Source organism: Anabrus simplex, chromosome 2, assembly GCF_040414725.1.
Source record: "Anabrus simplex isolate iqAnaSimp1 chromosome 2, ASM4041472v1, whole genome shotgun sequence".
NCBI classification, from domain to species: domain Eukaryota; kingdom Metazoa; phylum Arthropoda; class Insecta; order Orthoptera; family Tettigoniidae; genus Anabrus; species Anabrus simplex.
Window position 1 is genome coordinate 848,157,271 of NC_090266.1, and position 22,458 is coordinate 848,179,728.

The 22,458-nt window shown below is 39.1% G+C and overlaps 1 protein-coding gene across 2 annotated transcripts in view; it reads right to left on the minus strand.

Moving 5' to 3' along the window:
• Window positions 1–4,029: 4,029 nt before the first annotated feature.
• LOC136864507 (cyclin-L1) overlaps window positions 4,030–22,458 on the minus strand; it is a 531,120-nt gene continuing 512,691 nt past the window's right edge. For both annotated transcript variants that reach the window (XM_067141567.2, XM_067141568.2), the window contains one exon: window positions 4,030–4,501. The gene's annotated coding sequence lies outside the window, so the exon portion shown is untranslated. The remainder of the gene's footprint in view (window positions 4,502–22,458) is intronic.

Sequence of the window (22,458 nt, forward strand, 5' to 3'; positions counted from 1 at the left end):
TGTATCTTACTGTAAATGTCATTGTTGTCATAGGTAAATTTTAATACTTCTTTAGTATTAATCACCTCCTCTATATGGACATTATCCTTGTAACCAACAATCTTTACATACTGCTGACTGAATACTTCTGCCTTTTGAAGATCCTCACATACACACTCCCCTTGTTCATTACTGATTCCTGGAATATCCTTCTTGGAACCTGCTTCTGCCTTAAAGTACCTATACACACTCTCAATTTTTCACTAAAATTTGTATGGCTGCCAATTATGCTTGCCATCATGTTATCCTTAGCTGACTTCTTTGCTAGATTCAATTTCCTAGTAAGTTTCTTCAATTTCTCCTTACTTCCATAGCCATTTCTAGCACTATTTCTTTCCTACCTGCACCTCCTTCTTAGTATCTTTACTTCTCTGTTACAGTATAGTGGATCTTTACCATTCCTTACCACCTTTAAAGGTACAAACCTATTTTCACATTCGTCAACAATTGCTTTAAACCCTTCCCAGAGTCTGTTTACATTTTTATTTACAGTTTTCCACCGATCACAGTTACTTTTTAAAAACTCCCTCATGCCTGTTTTATTAGCCGTATGATACTGCCTAATAGTCCTAATTTTAATACCTTCCTTTCTTTCACATTTATTTTTAACTACCACAAAAACAGCTTTGTGATCATTAATACCATCTATTACTTCGGTTTCTCTATAGAGCTCATCTGGTTTTACCAGCACCACATCCAGAATATTCTTCCCTCTAGTTGGTTCCATCACTTTCTGAATCAGATGGCCTTCCCTATTGGTCATGCTTCCTGTCATTGGCATTACCTTCCCAAGTGACATTTGGTAAATCTTATCAAATAATTCTGAATCAGCATCTGCGCTACCATTTCCTGGTCTGTACACTCCAAAGACATCAAGTTACCTATTATCTTTAGAGATGAGCCTTACACCTAGAATTTCATGTTTGTCATCTTTTAACTTTGTCATAGCTTACAAATTCTTCTTTCACCAGGATGAATACTCCCCCTCCTACCATTCCTATTTTATCTGTACGATACACCCTCCAGTTCCATGACAAATTTCCTGCATCCATTATATCATTTCTCAGCCATGATTAAACTCCTTTACAATATCTGGTAAGTATCTATCTATTAAATTACTTAATTCTATTCCTTTCTTTACAATACTTCTACAGTTGAGCACTAACATTTATATGTCGTCTGGCTCCTGTTCAGCACTGAATGTTCCACTTTGTCAAAAGATACATTTGAAAGGCTTTTATGTAGAAGGGGTGAAAAACATGACAATCTCTGCTATTAGGACCTTTTGATTCATTTATGGCAGGATTGCAGTAGATAGTTGAAATAATTTAGGCTAGTTTATTGTTTAATGTATTTTGTTCTTTATCATAAAAATATTGAACTTATTGATAGTATATAACTGGAATGAGTTCTACTCCAACGGGATCATAAGGTAAGAGGCCTTAAAATGTGCTTTATACATTTTATTTTTTAGAAAGGCTTTCTTTTTGTATAGAAACAATTTCGTTCTTAAGCCATAGGGCATTGGAGTACTATTGTATTTTTTTAAAGTCAAATGAGGGTTTCTATGCTTCATTTTATTTGCTTTAAAGAAATTCAGAATCAAATTATTATTGGGACAAGTTTTCAAGAATTTTATGTCTTTTCCTATTTTTGCGATTTTAATTTTAAGAGCTGTGCACTGTTCAACATTTTTTTTGTAGCCACCTTTCATGCTTGGAAATAAGAAAAAGTCGCACGGAGCCAGGTCAGGCAAGTAAGGTGCATGGGGCAGCGGAACTATGCCATTTTTTGCCAAAAACTGTCTACCAGAGATGGCTGTGTGTGCAGGTGCGCTATCGTGGTGAAAGAACCAGTCTCCTGTCTGCCACAAATCGGGTCTTTTTTTATGAACACTGTTGCGCAATCTTCTTACAACTTCCAAATAAAAGGTTTGATTGACGGTCTGACCTGGGGGAAAATGAGGGAGGAGCGGTCAACCATTTCTAAGATGACTACAAAAAATGTTTTGAACAGTGGAAGCACCGCTGGGATAAATGTATTAGTTGTAACGGAGGGTATTTTGAAGGGGATAAGGTTGTTTTGTAAAAAATTTGAAAATATACAGCTTTAAAAAACAATACAGTTTCTTTTTGGTACCCCCCCTCGTATTACTTTCACTGAATAGAACAATTAAGAATCGAGCGACGAATTCAGTGATGTGCTTATTTTGCAAATCTGGCGAGTCCTTTTGGAGATATTAAAGGTTTCAAATGTGTAGGCATTATACAGAAAGAGATGCGCCACTCGCTTTAATGTTGGGTGCATATTTCTCTGTGCTTGACTCGCCTTGTTGATAAACACACTACCTTGCCATTATCTCGAGGATGGCCGAAAAAAGAAATCCAGTATGATGTAGGCCTATAGCACTTCGGAGTTACAAGGCTTTTGTTTCATAGCCATTGAATCAGAAAAAGAGCAGATGGAAAATGTAATAATTAAAGTGCTGTATTGTCCTTCTCTTGAGTACATAGTACATGAGATGAAATTAACACCTTCAAAATCCAATGAATGACACAATCATTGGGAAGATTGGATGTAAATTTAACAGACAACATTGTTGGGCTCTCTGGTCCCCCTTAAAGTCAACATGTAAGATCAATATACATTAGCCACAGGCATGGGTCGAGTTGGGAATACATTACAGTTGGTATGCTAACATGCACTGCTATTCAGACAAAAAGTTCAGGTATTTTTATTTTTGGGAGCATTGTTTCATTCTGCCTCGTTTCAACCACTTGCATCACACAGAGAAATGTGCAGTCACTCAAAAAGTCATTGAATGTATGGTATTATGCAAGTCTCTTCCAGGCACATTCACATTTCCCTCCACTTCAGTAGCAGTCTACTCAGAATGTAATTGTACAATGGTGGCATGTGTGGAATGCCATCTCTTATGTCTGTAAGCATTTGCCCCACTCCACCTCACCCTGTATCCTACAGGAAATATCCAAAACCACCTTACTGCATAGGATAAATGATAAGTATTATACTCTTTCAGTACTGGCGAACCTGTGAAAATTGAATTAATTTACACAATAAAATTAAAAACAAAACTCGCGAATTTAGTTACTTGTGAACATCTCTTCTAAGTTTATTCTTACGAGTGTGGCTGACCATCAAACATTTTGACAATCCAGAATACCATCACAATATGCTATGCATGGAATACATTTAATGTGTGTGTGTTTATCAACACAGCATGAGTCTTGCAGGAGGACAATACACTGGACATCATAGTGAGTGGTGCATTGTTTTCTGTCTAATACCCACATATATGAAAACTTTTAATATCTCCAAAAGTACACATCTGATTTTCAAATTAAGCACATCACTGAATTTGTTGCCCAATTTTTTAGTGTTCTATTGGTGAAATTCATTTAGTCTCATTAAAAAAACAAAGTTGCTACTGATTTCTCAGTAATTCTGTACGTGATCAAGAGGAACAGAACAAAGGGATAGGACAGTACTTTATGAGTCCCTTAATATAATTTAAGATTTTGAAAACAGAATGTCTATATCTTTAACAGAACAGAACATATTTGAAGTGGACAACTTAGCTGAATCACCCTGTATGTATAACTTTTACACTTTCCAAATGCAGTGTTTTTTAAAATGCCGTTTTATTTTTATGCATTCACTGAAATAAAGAATATAGGTTCTTTTGCACACATATGTGGGTACTGTACATGGATAAGAGGAAGATGAAGCATGACAGTTATTCAGAACAATTTACTACAGTAAAACAAGACCATTTTCCCTCTAACTCTGAAATGTTTTTCAATGACAATAAAATGATACAATTTGCCTTACTCGTAGCTTTATCCACATTCAAACACAAACATATTTTACTTGATGCATTAGTTTCTTCTTGATGGTCAAATATTACTGTCATGTTCCATTTATTGATGTGTACTTCATTTTAAAGGTAACAGAGAAATAACAACAACATTTATAAAAAGAAAATGGAAATTTTATTACTTACACATTCTGTCACATACATCAATATAAATGAAATAAGAATAAAGCTCTATGTATTGTGGTTGGCTTCAATGACTCCACCATTTGAAGAAATATCCATTACTCACAAACCATGGAGTCAATTCCAATCCAGTTATAAAAAGATGAACACTCAACAAATGGGATCCACACTTTACACACTCGCATTCATATTTGTACCAGGACATTGAGATTTACAGACGAATGATTTCCACTTCCCTAGTGTCACAGAATAGGTATAATTTTCAGTGTCAGTGTTTATATGGCAGGTTAAGAATATTTCCATTATAATTATTTCTGTCTCACTACTGATAATGGAATAAGAAATCATCACTTGCAGTGTGAAGTTGACTGGAACAAAGAGCACCAAGGTAATGATATCCAGTCACAGGAAATGGGAGATTACTCCAGCCACACTTAACCCCTGAAACAGAAGTATCATTTATATCAGAAAGAAAATACTAGGAGGAAGAAGAGAGAATACAACATTATAGTCTTTATAGATGTTGCCATTTTAATTAATAAATAAGACAACACATCACATCGGTGAATTATCTGGAATTCATAGTTTGTAGAGTAATTTATACATGATAAGGACTACTATTGTATTTTCTCGCATAATTAACACCCTTGCATAATTTACGCATCCCAATATTTTTGGGCCCAAAGTGGAGAAAAAGAAATGTTCACATATTTGACGCACCCACTTCTTCAAACATCCATCACGCAGCTCTGGATGCACTTCGAAATAAGATGTCAGCTACTCAAGTAGCAGGCTTCCTATTGCAAGACCGGGCATTCCAAACACCGGACAATGTGCTGTTATCAGCCGATAGGAAATACCACTGCACTAGTTCAGTGAGAGAATCAGCGCAGAAGTGACTATTGATGCTCTATTCCAGTCTGGTACAAACATATTTTATGAGTGTTTCGGCTATGGGACATGCGTTTTCTGTGATCACAAAACTGTTCGTTAGTCCACAGTGGACAAGTATTTCAATAATACTGCATCATATAAACTCGCAGTGATCAGTTACGCCAGAAATATACGAGAATATGGCAGCGGGCCGTAAGTATTCAGTGTCCGAATGCAACGTGCGCTACCACAGTAACAGAGAAGTGCACTTGAAGCGACCAACAAGTCTCGCCAAGCAATTCGTGGACAAAAAAGTGACAAGTTTACACAAGTAGAGGAAGATTTGCTTAAATATAAGATTTTGTTACACAATGTTGGATATGGTGTTTCCCATGGAATAGCCGCTGCATATGGAATCAGTGTCTCAGATCTGAAGGTTAACCACAGCTGGATGAATAATTTTATGAAGAAAAATTGACTTTCTCTTCGACGAAGAACAACATTATGCCAAATTATGACAAATGATTTCAACCAAAAAGCAATTGATTTTCACCGCTTTGTGATTGAGAAGCGTAAAGTGAAGGAATATTTAATCTCCCTAATAGGAACCGCAGGTCAGACGCCTATCAGTTTCCATACGCCACAAAATTGAACAATCTATAAGAAAGGGACATCGAGTGTTATTGTACGCGCTACCGGAAGCGAAAAACGACCATGTATTGCAATGCTTGCTGTGAAAGCTGATGCCAAAAAGCTTGCACCTTATGTTGTTCTAAAATGAAAAACAATGCCTAAAGTAAAATTTCTGCAAGAGATCCACGTTTGTATTCAAGAAAATTGGTGGATGAACACATCACTCGTACAAGATTGGATAAGAACGGTCTGGGGAAATCTAGCAGGCTCCCTTCTTCGATGCCCGGCCCTTCTCGTGTTGGACAGTTTTCTTTTCATTTTTTTTTTTTTTTTTTTGCCGGTATGTCATTACTATGACATTACATAAATTGTACTTTTATTAGTTCATGTTTATATCACTTCAGGTCATATTGTCAGCTCGTAATGTGAAGAATATTTTCCAGTATTGGTACTTCAAACCCACGTGCCCAACATACCTGATGTAACCTAATTTGTCTTTTCCGAAAAATCTCACGCCAGAATTTTACGCCAAATGACGGTAACTACAAATGAGTTGAACCAATTGCGTTTACATTTTAAATATAAATTAATTGTAAATAATTTTTAAATATGTGAATTCATGGTTCATGTTTGTGGGTTACTGTAGTCACGTCCTAGTTCGTGAACCATGGGCAACGGCTGAGAGGCCTAGTAACTGGTCCTCAGAGTCGGGATACCAGTTGCTATGGAATGGGAGTGGGCAACTCGGACATATTCTGAGTCATGGCCCTCCTTGTGCTCAGGCGGCTAGGACTATACAATTCACTGGTGGTCCATAACCCGTTAGAGGAGAGATCCTCACTTGGACTATGTGCAAGTACGGTAGCATTCTGCTTCATGAATTTACCGAGCTCAGAACATTTTAAGCAAGCCTCGGACCTATGGGAGTAATGGAGTCCCACTCCCATTTGACAGGCGAGGGACTCCTTGGAAACAACTTGGCGAACGAAATGGAATTCGATGGGGAGCTATCATTAACGGGGCTTATGGAAGAAAGAAGGTAGAAATGGCTGAGTCAGCAAAGAGGATGCATCTGGATGTGCTAGGAGTAAGTGATATTCGGGTAAGGGGAGATAATGAGGAAGAGATAGGAGATTATAAAGTGTACTTGACGGGTGTTAGAAAGGGAAGGGCAGAGTATGGGGTAGGGCTCTTTATCAGGAATACCATTGCACGCAACAGAGTTTCTGTTAGGCACGTAAATGAGCGAATGATGTGGGTAGATTTGTCAGATGGAGGAATTAGGACAAGAACTGTGTCCGTGTATTCACCATGTGAGGGTGCAGATGAGGATGAAGTTGACAAGTTTTATGAAGCATTGAGTGACATCATGGTCAGGGTCAACAGCAAGGATAGAATAGTGCTAATGGGTGATTTCAATGGGAATAGAACAGAAGGATACGAAAGGGTGATTGGTAAATGTGGGGAAGATATAGAAGCTAATGGGAATGGGAAGCGTTTGCTGGACTTCTGTGCTAGTATGGGTTTAGCTGTTACAAATACATTCTTCAAGCATAAGGCTGTTCACCGCTACACATGGGAGGCTAGGGGTACCAGATCCATAATAGACTATATCTTAACAGACTTTGAATTCAGGAAATCTGTTAGGAATGTAAGAGTTTTTCGCGGATTTTTCGATGATACAGACCACTATCTGATCTGTAGTGAACTAAATATCTCTAGGCCTAGGGTAGAGAAAGTGAAATCTGCCTGCAAACGAATAAGGATAGAAAATCTCCAGGACGAGGAAATTAGAAGTACATGGATATGATTAGTGAGAAGTTTCAAACAGTAGACAGTAAGCAGGTTCAGGATATAGAAAGTGAATGGGTGGCATACAGGGATGCTGTAGTAGAAACAGCAAGGGAATGCCTATGAACAACTGTGTGTAAAGATGGGAAAAGGCGAACATCTTTGTGGAACGATGAAGTGAGAGCAGCCTGTAAACATAAAAAGAAGGCTTATCAGAAATGGCTCCAAACAAGGGCCGAGGTAGACAGGGATTTGTATGTAGATGAAAGAAACAGAGCGAAACAAATAGTTGTTGAATCCAAAAAGAAGTCATGGGAAGATTTTGGTAATAACCTGGAAAGGCTAGGTCAAACAGCAGGGAAACCTTTCTGGACAGTAATAAAGAATCTTAGGAAGGGCGGGAAAAAGGAAATGAACAGTGTTTTGAGTAATTCAGGTGAACTCATAATAGATCCCAGGGAATCACTGGAGAGGTGGAGGGAATATTTTGAACATCTTCTCAATGTAAAAGGAAATCATCCTGGTGGTGTTGCCAACAGCCAAGCTCATGGGGAGGAGGAAAATGATGGTGGTGAAATTATGCTTGAGGAAGTGGAAAGGATGGTAAATAAACTCCATTTTCATAAGGCAGCAGGAATATATGAAATTAGACCTGAAATGGTGAAGTATAGTGGGAAGGCAGGGATGAAATGGCTTCATAGAGTAGTAAAATTAGCGTGGAGTGTTGGTAAGGTACCTTCAGATTGGACAAAAGCAGTAATTACACCTATCTATAAGCAAGGAAACAGGAAGGATTGCAACAACTATCGAGGTATCTCATTGATTAGTATATCAGCCAAAGTATTCACTGGCATCTTGGAAGGGAGGGTGCGATCAGTCGTTGAGAGGAAGTTGGATAAAAACCTGTGTGGTTTCAGACCACAGAGAGGCTGTCAGGATCAGATTTTCAGTATGCGACAGGTAATTGAAAAATGCTACGAGAGGAATAGGCAGTTGTGTTTATGTTTCGTAGATCTAGAGAAAGCATATGACAGGGTACCGAGGGAAAATATGTTCACTATACTGGGGGACTATGGAATTAAAGATAGATTATAAAAATCAATCAAAGGCATTTATGTTGACAATTGGGCTTCAGTGAGGATTGATGGTAGAATGAGTTCTTGGTTCAGGGTACTTACAGGGGTTAGACAAGGCTGTAATCTTTCACCTTTGCTGTTCGTAGTTTACATGGATCATCTGCTGAAATGTATAAATTGGCAAGGAGGGATTGAGTTAGGTGGAAATGTAATAAGCAGTCTGGCCTATCTTGAGGACTTTGTCTTAATGGCAGATTGTGCCGAAAGCCTGAATATCTTGGAACTTGAAAATAGGTGCAGTGAGTATGGTATGAAAATTAGCCTCTCGAAGACTTAATTGATGTCAGTGGGTAAGAAATTCAACAGAATTGAATGTCAGATTGGTGATACAAAGCTAGAACAGGTCGATAATTTCAAGTATTTATGTTGTGTGTTCTCCCAGGATGGTAATATAGTAAGTGAGATTGAATCAAGGTGTAGTAAAGCTAATGCAGTGAGCTCGCAGTTGCGATCAGCAGTATTCTGTAAGAAGGAAGTCAGCTCCCAGACGAAACTATCTTTACATCGGTCTACTTTCAGACCAACTTGCTTTACGGGAGCGAAAGTTGGGTGGACTCAGGATATGTTATTCATAAGTTAGAAGTAACAGACATGAAAGTAGCAAGAATGACTGCTGGTACAAACAGGTGGGAACAATGGCAGGAGGGTACTCAGAATGAGGAAATAAAGGCTAATTTAGAAATGAACTCGATGGATGAAGCTGTACGCATAAACCGGCTTCGGTGGTGGGGTCATATGAGGCGAATGGAGGAGGATAGGTTACCTAGGAGAATAATGTACTCTGCTATGGAGGGTAAGAGAAGTAGAGGGAGACCAAGACGACAATGGTTAGACTCAGTTTCTAACAATTTAAAGATAAGAGGTATAGAACTAAATGAGGCCACAACACTAGTTGCAAATCGATGATTGTGGCGACGTTTAGTAAATTCTGAGGCTTGCAGACTGAACGCTGAAAGGCATAACAGTCTATAATGATAATGTATGTATGTGAATTCCTCGAATAATTTACGCATACGAAGTTTTGCCGGTATTTTTGTCAAAAATGTGCGTTAATTACGCGAGAAAATAAAGTATATCAGATATTCAAAGCCTGTCATAGTGTTAATTAACACAAATACACAACATTACTTAAAGAGACCACAACAAAAATACTTGTTCCTCATGTCTGTTAGCATTTGAAATTTAAAAAAAAAAAAAAATGAACAAATGCATAATTCTCAAATGTAACAATTTTTATATTGGTCAGGTATCTGTTCTATGTTTAATTATTATGTTCATGGCAACATTACTATGAAAAGAGTTGCAAACCGCACAAAGCCACCACAGCAGAATTCATTTTTATGAGGTATATACTTTCAAAAACCTATTGCAGTTTCTGTAGCAAATTTTTGATAAGTTCTTTATTTGCTCTTTGCTGAATGAAACACAAAGGATGGAGATATTTCACTTATAATCTACAATATAAACAATTTGTAGCTTTTTTTTTTTACAATTTGTTTTACGCCGCACCGACACAGATAGGTCTTATGGTGACGAAGGGATACGAATGGCCTAGGAGTGGGAATAAAGCGGCCATAACATTAAGGTACAGCCCCAGCATTTGCCTGGTGTGAAAATGGGAAACCACGGAAAACCATCTTCAGGACTGCCAACGTGGGGTTCGAATCCACTATCTCCCGCAAGCAAGCTTACAGCTGCGCGCCCTTAATCGCATGGCCAACTCGCCCAGTTGGAGTTTTCAGTTTTAACACTTCTTCTTTTCCTACCGCTTTTCCCATATGGGCGGGGTCGCGGGTGCGAACTGCGTCGCACATGTGGATTTGGCCCCTGTTTTACAGCTGGATGCCCTTCCTGCTGCCAACCCTATACGGAAGGATGTAATCACTATTGCGTGTTTCTGTGGGGTTGGTAGTGTAATGTGTTGTGTGAATATGAAGAGGAGAGTGTTGGCACAGGCACATATGAAGAGGGGAGTGTTGCCACAGGCACAAACACCTAGTCCCTGAGCAAGAAGAATTAATCCGAAGCAATTAAAATCCCCAACCCGGCTGGGAATCGATCCCGGGACCCTCTGAACCGAAGGCCAGTACGCTGACCATTCAGCCGACGAGCTGGACATTTTTTGTTTTTTTTTTGTTAGTTTCAACACTTATTGCATATACATTTCTTCTTTCATTTTAAACAGAGCACACTAATATTACACTATCATTTGGAAAAAATAGCCTGCTTATACAAATACTTTTTACCTGCCCAAATGTTCAGTTGTACAAAGGTTGATCAAATATAAGCAGTTTTTTTTGTTCCTGAACATCAACCGCTGGTAGGACTGGCCCTGCGCTTCTGCTATGCTTAGGCGGGACTGTTAGGAGTGGGGAGAACGCGCTGTTAGATATTTCCCGCCGTTTTGTCAGTAACGCTCATGATGTCGGAGCAACATTTCTCTCATGAGCCGCTGGAAAGGCACCTTGCGGATGAGCAGCTCGGTGCTCTTCTGGTAGCGCCTGATCTCACGGAGGGCCACGGTACCGGGCCTGTACCGATGAGGCTTCTTTACACCACCCGTGGCAGGCGCGCTCTTACGGGCACGCCCCTCTACTGCGCAACGCATAATTATAAAATATCTTGCTCATGAAGGAGTTACAAAGGCGGAAATTTGCCAGAGATTGACTGCACAGTTTGGTGATCAAACTTTGTAAAAGACGAGCATGTAAGGAGTGGCGGAGGAAATGGGAGGCAGCACAAGTGAAAGCCAAGACTCAACTGTCAGCTGGCAAGGTTCTTGCAACCATTTTCTTCGATCGGCAAGGCATTCTGCTGATTAATTTTTTGCATGAGTGACGCACAATCAATGCTGCTTACTACTGTGAGCTGCTGAACAAGGCGAGGGTTGCACATCACCACAAAAGAGGAGACCAACCGATTCAACAATGTGCGGACCCATACTGCAGCTCTAACCATCGCCAAGCTACAGGAAATGCACTGGACTGCACTTGATCACCCTCCTTACTGCCCGGACTTATCGCCCTGCGATTTCCATTTGTTCGGACCGCTTAAAGAAGCTCTAGGAGGGCAACGATTTGAAGATGATGAGTGTGGAAGACTTCGTGCACAACTGGCTGGTGACACAATCGTGTTCTTTTTACGATGAGGGCATCAAAAAGCTGCCCATACGCTGGGACAAATGCATTTCCAAAGCAGGAAACTATGTGCAAAACTAAATTGTAATTGCCTTGTGTTTTTCAATAAATGAATTTATATAAAAAAATAAAATCCTGTTTATATTTGATCCCCCCTCGTATACCGGTATTTGGTAATTTAATACAGTAAGGCCCGGTTTCTTCAATGAATGTTAAGTGTTAACTCAGCTGTTAAGGAGACTTAACACATAATTTAACAAAATGGTCGTCTCATCAAGAATTGTTAACTCTAACAAATGTTAATACATGTGTTAAATTAACCTGGCAGCAGCCCTATGTTAAACCTCTTAACAAATGCTAAAATTTCAAAATGGAGGCATGTAGAAGACGTAAGTTTGAAGCTTTACTGCTGTATGAAGACTATTTATAAGCTGAAGAAGGCCAAGGACGACCCATACTAAGGAATAACTACTTTCTAGAGTTGTCAGAAGATATATTTCTAATTCAAAAAAACCATAATGAACAAGATACTAGACGATATTGAAAATATGTTAGAGTTTCCAACAGTGAGGACAAATATCAGGCAGGATCCGCTTCGGACAACATGGAGGTGATAGAACACTAAAATGCGAACACATTTTACTCAAACTTGTCAGGTCTGCAACCTAATAATTTCCGAAAAATTTATGAATCCCCCGATTTTAATACAACATCTATATACTTGAAAAGTTGCAATCCCGACAAGTGGAGCAGTGGGCGAGTGGTCATCGCACTTGTCTCCTAACCGCAACGACGTGAGTTTGAGTCCAGCCATAGACATACTTTTTAAATACAAATTAAATTATTGTTTCAGGGAATATGAAGGTAAAATGTGAATAAAAAGAATAATAAAATTGCAGTGGAACTTTATTTTCTATCTAAAGTTAATAGAAAGAGATCCAGATATATATATATATATGTAGAAAGAGATCCAGCAGTAACTGTGAGAATGTTTAGGCCTATATTAATTTCAGGTAGAACATAAACTGTACTGCAATTTCCGTAATATTTTTGTTCCAATTTTTTAACGTTCCCTCAAATATTAATTTAATCGTCTTTTTGCTCTTCTTCTTATTGATATGTTTACCCTCCAGTGTCCTGGAACTTCAGACTCTGGGTCGGGGATACAACTTGGGAGGATGACCAGTACCTCGCCCAGGCGGCCTCACCTGCTATGCTGAACAGGGGCCTTGTTGGGGGATGGGAAGATTGGAAGGGATAGACAAGAGAGAGGGAAGGAAGCAGCCTGGCCTTAAGTTAGGAGGAGAAGTGGGAAACCACGGAAAACCACTTCCGGGATGACTGAGGAGGGAATTGAACCCACCTCTAATCAGTTGACCTCCGAAGGCTGAGTGGACCCCGTTCCAGCCCTCATACCTCTCTTCAAATTTCGTGGCAGAGCCGGCAATCCACCCCGGGCCTCCAGGGTTGGCAGCTAATCACACTAACCACTACACAATAGAGGTGGACATATTAATTTATTTTGTGCAAAAATCACAGCTGCGACAAGACTCAAATTCACGTCTACGAGGTTCGCAGACAAATACGGTGACCACTTGGCCACCACTCCCTTCCGCTGTTATGTAACTCTCAAGTATATATGCCTTGCATTGGAATCTGCGATTCATTAATTTTTCAGAAGTTATTAGGTTGCGGACCTGACATGTTTAAGTAAAACTTGTTCGCCTTTTAACACCCTTATACACGAGTTACCATTGAGTGTCTCCCCACAGGTACATTAAATCTCGGTGATAGATATTATGCTTGAGACTCTTTTCATGTAATTGCAGGCGACTATGTTCACGAGTACAAAGAAAAGTGTGTAGAATCCTGCAAAGGATTCCTGCTGCCACTGCAGCATTAACAAGGCATTACATTATTTTCCCTGCAATAAAATAATGCTCGAAAACCATTCAAAACACATAAATTATCACATTTTCCCAGTGTTAACAATATAAGAATAGGCTATATCGAATGTTGTGATATAACAGTCCGTTCTTTCATTTTTTAAGCACAGTCGCATAATTTTAAATTAAAATTAAATGAAATATAAACTCGCATTCATCATAACGCTTACGTCTTATCGGTCTCCACTAACCATAACCTATAATAATGTCAACCATGTGTCTGTGTGACAAAATACTACTTCAACACACCACTAGGAGTGCTTTATGTAAATAAACAAAAGACGCTCACTGTCAAACACGTTCAGAAATCTCACTGAAATGTGTTAATTTGTCTTTACAATTGTTTCGTAACAAATGTTGGAAATGTGTTCGTGAAACAGGGCACTTTTAAACAAAATGTTAAATTAACAACAATTGTTAGTTAACATTTGTTAAGTAAAATTTAACATACAGTTGAAGAAACCGAGCCTAAGACATAAGAGAAATGCACATAGATGGTACCATTAGAAATTCACACAGTTCACTCTCTCCGCATTAAGTGTTTCCCTGCTTAGTAGTAGGCAATGAATGAGACAGCTACCTGCTTGGAGTCTACAATGGGGTGCAGCAAGAGATGCAAATTTAAACCTTAGGAAATGATTACTGTAGCAGGGAGACTAGCTGAAATTATTATACTTTAACTGTACCGGCTTCAACCTATAAATACTATTATGAATGAAAAGTCTGTTTTATCAATTTAATTTAATTCAAGACGACCCAATTAGTACACACACAATTATATTTGAGAATGAATGACAACAGTTCTCTAATTAGCGGCTGTTTACAAAGCCTCTGTCCTCCTCACAGCAGATAGACAGGCTTGCTGGCAATACCTGAGACGGGCAATAATCCTGATTAACAAGCCTCACTTTCACTTGGCTCTGCATCCTCAGTCACTTCACACAACACCTGCACGCATATAGGTTCAAACACACAGTCTGTTAGCAATCATGATGCATGAAACTGTGCCCTGCCTTGACCCCAGTAAAGTCTGTCACTTAAACTGTCATTTAATGTGGCTGCTCCACATAGGGAACTGCTCAACACCGACAACTAAACAGAGGTCACACAACAGTAACAACTCATCATTGCTAACCAGCAGTACAATACTCCTCACGACGACAATTAATACTGGTCCAACTCTACTCTCACAAACTGTTCCACACACTAACTCCACATCGGTAAACACACAATACTCAGTATTCCATGGCAGTACACACACACTACTCAAATGCATACTTCAAACACATTCCATCATGATCATACTCTTACACTGACTCTGGTGGGATACCACCACATGAAATTGGACAAGAGGCAGCACTAATGCTGTCCAGGTCCGCCAAACACTGACGGTCTGTTCATATTCCCGATGAGAAGTTCCCGACTTTTGGGGTGCGGCTGGAATGAGAACATTCTGGTTATTCCTTCCAGAAAACAAAATAAAGAGAACAATACAGGGTGGGATTGGGCACTATGTCCCTGTTTCAGCACACTGTGCCGGTGCACAGTTACGTGCCATTGTTCTGGAACATGGAACGTCAGTTGTTCCAAAACATTCTCAAGTGAGGCCGAGACAGTGACTCGCTGTCCCGTCAGAAGCGCCACTATGCACTCCTCTTCGCCCACTAGCTTACTGTCGATACCGGCAGTGTGCCGCCATGTGCTGGAGTGTTCCATCGTATCCTCTTTGTTCTGTGAGTTCCGTTGCACCTGCAACTGGCCTTTGGGAAATGCGGATAACTTTATGCGTTCTGTTTTGTAAGAGTGTTTTCATTGAAGCCTAGTAATATATACCGTACAAAAGATGGTAAACTTTGAATAATGTTGCACCGGAGTCCTGTTTATGACATTTTTACTAGAATAAAACCAGACAAAGTGAAATGCAATTTATATTCTTTTATTTTGTCTGCAAAGAGATCTTCAACCGGCACAGTGATGAGATATTTAAAACTTAAACATCCCACAATTTTTTATCTTCGTGTTTTGATTGTATGGGTTACATTTTTATTTTCGGGTTCCGCTTGTATATTGTGTACGTAAATAGATTACTGATGAATGTTTCTTCAACTGTGCAAGTATATTTTTAATTGGTGAAAATAACATTGTGACATTTGTAAACACATCTACTGTCAGTGTAATTGTGACAGGTGTATTTCAGAATGAATGAAAACATTCTTACCCAAAAAACATCATTTAGACATGCTTTTCTGGGTGCCTACTTCAGAGTTCCAAGTGCTTTTTCAAGCGCCGTGAAGTTTTATCCTGGCCATAATTATTCACAATATAGGCTGATACATTCAACTGGTGAAAATATCCTTGGATTAGTTACTTTTAAACATCTGTACTGCTATTGTAACTGTGTTGTGTGTATTTCACATTGACCAAAAAATCTTCACCTAAAAGCACAGCCTTTAAACGTTATTATTGGGCAGGAATTTCAGTGTTCCGACTGTTTCTTCACGTTCTATGTAGCTTTACGCTGGCCGTAACTACACACAGCACATTCCTACTGGCGCAGAGCATGTCACTGTTGCCTCACGGAGTTCTCTCTACTGCGCAGTTACAGTCCCATGTGCATTGTGCCGGCACACTGTGCTGAAACACTCCACCTCAAACTCCTAATGTTCCGGAACAACTGACTGTTCCAACACTGCCCCCCATGTGAGAGCTGATTGTCCCAGTCAGTTATCTTCTCAAGTGTTCCTCGGTAAGGAACTTGAACAGACCAAATGTACCACTTTCATCTTGCATCTTGGCCTCAGTCGTATCCGATAGATGACATCATTTATTTCCCTCAGAATATGGTAACGGCCTTCCCACGCCTTCTGGAGCTTGGGGGACAAGCCTTTCTCCCTTATGGGAATTATGCAACCACACTAGGTCATTTTCATGACATCCAGTAGTGTTTGCTTGTTGGTTGTATAACGCTGTCATTCAGTTGCTCTCTATTCTCAGCTTCTTCTAGACAGTGGCATGGACATCCTCCAGTCTCCTTGTCAGATGAAGGCAGTACTGATCGGACGGGGCGTGACTGACCTTGGGTTCGCCGAACACTAAATCTATCGGAAGACACAACTCTCCTCAAAACGGCACCTTGTGTGTGTGTCTCCTGTGTTATCACGCACTGTAGGCCGGGGTGCCAATGGGAACAAAGGAAGATGGCAATCTCAGTCCCTATGCGCTTCCATCTAGGCATCATGGATCCAGTTTCCCTTGAACTCCATGTTGGTTTTTAGGCAGAAAACTTCATGTTCACCCTCCCTCTTGAAGCAGAACTGGTAGTCTTCTGGACAGAGCGCTGACCTGCAGAATGTGCCCTATATCGTGGAGACCCCTCCTCAAACGTTTTCTGCCCAGCTTCCACAATCTCCTTGCTTTCTACCACCATCTTCCATCTTTTTCTGGCTGTTTTATGTCTGCTTCTGGCCTTTTTCCATCTTCATCTTCACCATTTTCTGAGCTCAGTCATATCCGATTGATGTCGTAATTTATTCTCCTCAGAACTCAGTAAGGGCCTTTCCATGCCTTCTGGAGCTTGGGAAGTTTTTTTTAATCATTTTCTGTTCTTCTTCCACCTTCTTCTGGCTTTCGTCTGTCTTTCTTCTATCTTCTTCACCATTGTCTGATTTTCTTCCATCTTCTCCATCATCTTGAAGAGCACATTTAATTAAACCTCTATTTTGTGAGGCTTCTGGTCTCAATGGGCATGCAAAAATTATCACAAGAGGAAACCTAACAATTTATGTGTGTGTGTTTGTGTGCTCACTACATACAGATGTTCTGTAACATTCACAGCAGCAGTCAAAACCTGCAGTGATTCAAGCAGATAACAATAATGTCACACATGGGTCTATTCTGACACCACTATTATTACGAATAAAGCACTATTTTATTGATCTATTTTAATTTGGGGGTCACCCAATTAGTGCGCGCACGCACGCACGCACACACACCCTATATATGAAAAGAACAACAACAATTCCCTAATTAGTGGCTGTTTACAAAGTCTCTGTCCTTACAACAGCACTTACCATATTTCCTCGTGTATTAGAGCCCTGCTGGCTTTTCGAGACAAAGAAAATGAAAAGAAAAAAAATAGAAAAAAACCACTTGCATATAAGATCCCCCCTGCAATGTAATTTGTCAGAGAACAACAACAATTCCACTTCAAAGCAGGTACTGGCCTACTGCAGCTCTGATTACATCACACAAATTTATGAATAGTTTCGTACGTCCGACCCATGCAATGAAAATACGCATCGAAGTCATGCAGTATATCTGTGTTTCATAGTTAAGAAATGTCTGCCTCCGTAGCGTACTGCAGCTCCTCCGATGACGTAGCACAAATAGGTGAACAGTCTCACATGTCTGACCCACGCACAATGCAAGCATGGATCAGGTGTGGGATATGTCTCCCTTTCGTAGTTAAAAATGTCTGTTAGTGTACTGGTTAGCACAATTAGCTGGTACTCTCAGGGGCCTGAATTCAATTCCTGGTACTGCCACAGATTTAAGAATGGCAAGAAGGTTGATATGTGATAAAATGGTAAATGCAGCTCACCTCCATTGGGGGCGTGCCTAAAAAGAGCTGCACTACCTTGGGATGATGACATGAGTTTACTTTAGTTAAGAAATATTCATGGTGGTTGTTATTAATATAGCAGGTGAGAGCATTAACAAAGTGATTGTTTAATATCTTGTAACTCAGGCCAATATTTTTTCTTAAGTTGCTTTACATCGCACCGACACAGATCGGTCTTATGGCGACGATGGGATAGGAAGGGACTAGGAGTGGGAAAGAAGCGACTGTGGCCTTAATTAAGCTCACAGCTGCGCACAACTAACCGCACGGCCAACTTGCCCAGTAATTACAGCTGTTTAGGCAAATCCTGATGTGATAAATGTAGAGAGCAAGAATGAAATATACTTCAAATTAACGGTCTGGCTTTCAACAGTCAGTTTTCCAAAGAATGCTTCCGGTCATTATGCATTACATTCTGAAGTACAACTTGTAACATTTGCTAGCGATCAGTTGGTGGGATGGCAAGCTTTCTAGAGCACGACTTTATTCAGAAGGGGTGATTTCTGCTTTACATACATCAACTGGGAAAATACAGAGAAAATCTCTAGAAATAATTTGCAAAAACATTCTCGCTGTTTGGACTCTATAATCGTGAATGATACTATTGTAAAAAGTTCCAAAAAGGCTGGGATATCGAGTGCCATCAATGGCAATGAAGATGATGTAATTTGGAATGATGACAACACCAGTAGCAGGGAAGTTGGCAGCACAAGACAATGATAATTCAAATGAAATCAATGATTAGGTTTAATGTGTTATACACCTGCTGCTCAACTGACAGAGACAAATGACTGGCCATTAAGTTCTTTTGAATTACCAGGTAATACTGTATAATTTGATAAATGCAACTGTACGTCCAACCCTTATCCCTTTTACCTAGGGGGTCGAGTATGAAGCGACATGAAACTTCGCAGCAAATTTTTGCGACTGAATGCCCTTCCTGATGTCAACTTCATCAGAGGAGTTCATGTAATGAAGCAAATGATGTGATATAAGAGTAAATAAAACTGATTATATTTACACCGTATGTAGGCCTAAGCCATGTGTTCACCATTTATTGTTTTCTTTATTTTTAAATTTAGAAATATTGCCTTCCTATGATGGTAGCCACTTACACTCAGAATAAAATACTAAATTTGTTACAGAATAGTGTAGAATACATACATGTACAATTTATAATTCTTTATACCCAAAAGTCACTGGATGAAATTGGGGGCTATTGCACATTGGACCCCTCACTTACTTTTTGTGGCTATAAAAGCGTGGGGAAAAAACAGGGGGTCTAATATGCAAAGAAATGCAATGCTGCCCAGTAATTACAACACAATAATGAATAAATAAACTACCAGAAATGACAATTTTACTGCTACTGGATCATTTGATATGGGTGTTATTTTTGAGAGCAGTGAGCATACTATCTACTCTTGTTTACTCTAGAATAGATCTATTTACAATTTACAGTTCAGTTGATACAACAACTATATTACGTTAATATCATTGAATGCAGTACTTCTCAGCAAGGAACTGCAATTAGCAATAAGACTACCTCTTTTGCCATTTCTGGAATATATATTCTGAGAATACAATTTTCTGGGGCTTTGTTTTTTTTTTGCCAATTGCTTTAAATCGCACTGACACAGATAGGTCTTACTGTATGGTGAGGGGCATTATCTAAGAGACAAAGAATAGTAGCTCAACAAGGCTTTCTTTGGACTAAAAACCAATTGTTCAAAAATACATGGCCAAATGGCACAATGTCCATATACAACACTCCCCTCCTGCCTCTTATTGTACGGGACCGATGGAAATGATCGTATTTACCCGAATAATCCCCGCCGTCGAATAATGCCCGCACTCTCATTTTAGGAAGGCTCGTTTTGAAAAAGAAATGAAAATAACTAAAATTCCTTTCATCGAAAGAGTAAAGTAGGCATAAACATTTTCGTATCACTGCGCGAGGTCCACGTGGTCTTTATGCAAATATGAACATGTAAATTTCTGGATATAGTTGCTTTGCCTGAGATGATAAAAATACATTATCATTGCTATGAAATATATTTTCCACGAAAATGAGCAAGTAGGCCTCCTTACATGACAGGTATTTCATTAATCTGAACTTGCAATAGGCTCGATTCCCTGTAGATGGGAAGATTCGTTGTCTCTTGCATCACTAGAATCCTCTCCTAAATTACTTACAAATTCGTCATGCGCCACGTTTAAAACACTTCACACGTGGTCTCTTTTTACTTGGTGGTGGATAATTTTTTCGTGCAATTTAAACACTTGAAACAGATACACTGGCGCATTCCGATGTTCGTCTAAAACACTTCTCACACGTGGTCTTTTTTTACCGTCGTACTAATAAATGGTGCATAACTTTTATACAAGGTTTATACACCATTAATGTGAAATTCGTTACTAATAAACCATGTATACATCTGTTATAGTTATTCACTGAACTGCTTATACAGACTAGGACCGTTGTATAAGTGTTGTATAGCAGCAACTAGCGGAAAAAGAAACGAGTGAGCAGTTTATTTCCGTGGTATTTACTGTCTGCAGTAATATAATCGTGGTGAAATATTAGACTTATCCATTCAACATTGAAGGAATGGACAATAACGTTGATGATCCTCACGATACTTTAAACATAGAAGACATACACCATTTAGGGGTTATGGAGGCTAGACATCTTTGTAAAGTGAAACACTTTTAAAGAGACGGAATGACAATGAATAACTATAAAAGAAATGACGGTTGGGCAAATTTTTGTGTAATAATGTGTTACTGCTTAATAGACTTTTGAAATTATGAGTTTATTATACATTATCTGCCTCTACAAAGATCTTTCTCAAATTTGAGTATAAAAAGGGACATATCCCTTGACATAAAAAAATGGTATAACTTGAAAAGTGTACGTAATATGATTTCCATACTTGCAGTTGAATACACAGATGCATGATGTATAAAAGGCCTAATAGAAACTTTTTTTGATCAAATCTTTCTTTTAGCTACAAAACAGTTTTTCCTTTCTCCTGAAAAGTAAGGATTTTCGAAGTGTACCCTTTTCAACACACTGATTCAATTACAATTGCTTATGTTTTCCGTACTATCCCAGTTAGGAGTTCTTGATCTTTTCTTAAGCTTTTCTGTTTGTTTCGTGGTGTTCATTACACAAGCAAGCTGAAGAAATGTTGATATCAATATAAGCCAATTTCCAGCTGTCTCACTTTGTGTTGCTACTGCTTTTTCGATATGCTGTGCTAGTGTGCGACTTTCCAGAAAGTTTTGCTCGTAGATAACAAGCAGAAGCGATTACAAAGGCAGTGAACGTGCAAAATACGTCAGTTAACTGCAGGAAGAGATTTCTACTACTTGGAACAAGTGTATACGTGCTCTATAATAATACGATGTGTATACCACATTTATTAGTAAGAAAAATATACAACGCATATACAGGGTTTATTCACTGTATAACTATACAACTGTTAAACAACTGTATAAGGACTTTTTATTAGTAAGACAGTTACTGGACAATAACACGACCGGTGGTGGATATTTCTTTTCGTGCAATGTAAACACTTGAAATAGACACACTGGTGAAATCTGATGTTAATTTTGCGATACAGTAAAACCTCATTAATTCAAAGTCTTTGTGATACAGAAATCGGACTTCCAATTACATGATTTCGAATTAACAACCGTCTTTTAATTCAGAAATGCCAACCCTCGCCAGTTTTCGCGGATTCTGCTTTTCCACGTACTGCCTGCTACATGATATTGTGGCGTTCCTTAAAATGCTGAATACAAAAGAATTACTATTTCACACTATTTTCAACTATGAAACACACTATAGACACACCAAAGTGAGTGAAAGTGTGGAAAGCTACCCCTGCACATTCCGGAAGACGGGTTCTATCGTGATGGAGAAATTTTTAATTTAAATTACTCTGTAAAATACGGTACTATTTAAAAAAAATGTAAAGTCAGTTAGAAATAAAAGTTCTGAAATGTTTTCCGCTTAAATATGACATATGGGGACAGTTTTCTTCCATCTACGGTTGCACAAAGCATAACTGTACACTCAGCATCAAAACTAGGTGAGCCAGGAGCGTGTTGGCAACCCTGATGCAAATAAAACCCGCACCCCAATTTTGTGCCTATAATTTTTTTAAAAAATATGCGGCGATTATTCACGTAAATACGATAGTAATAACCACTGAAGGTAACTGAAATAGGTACCCTCTCCGCCATATAAAGT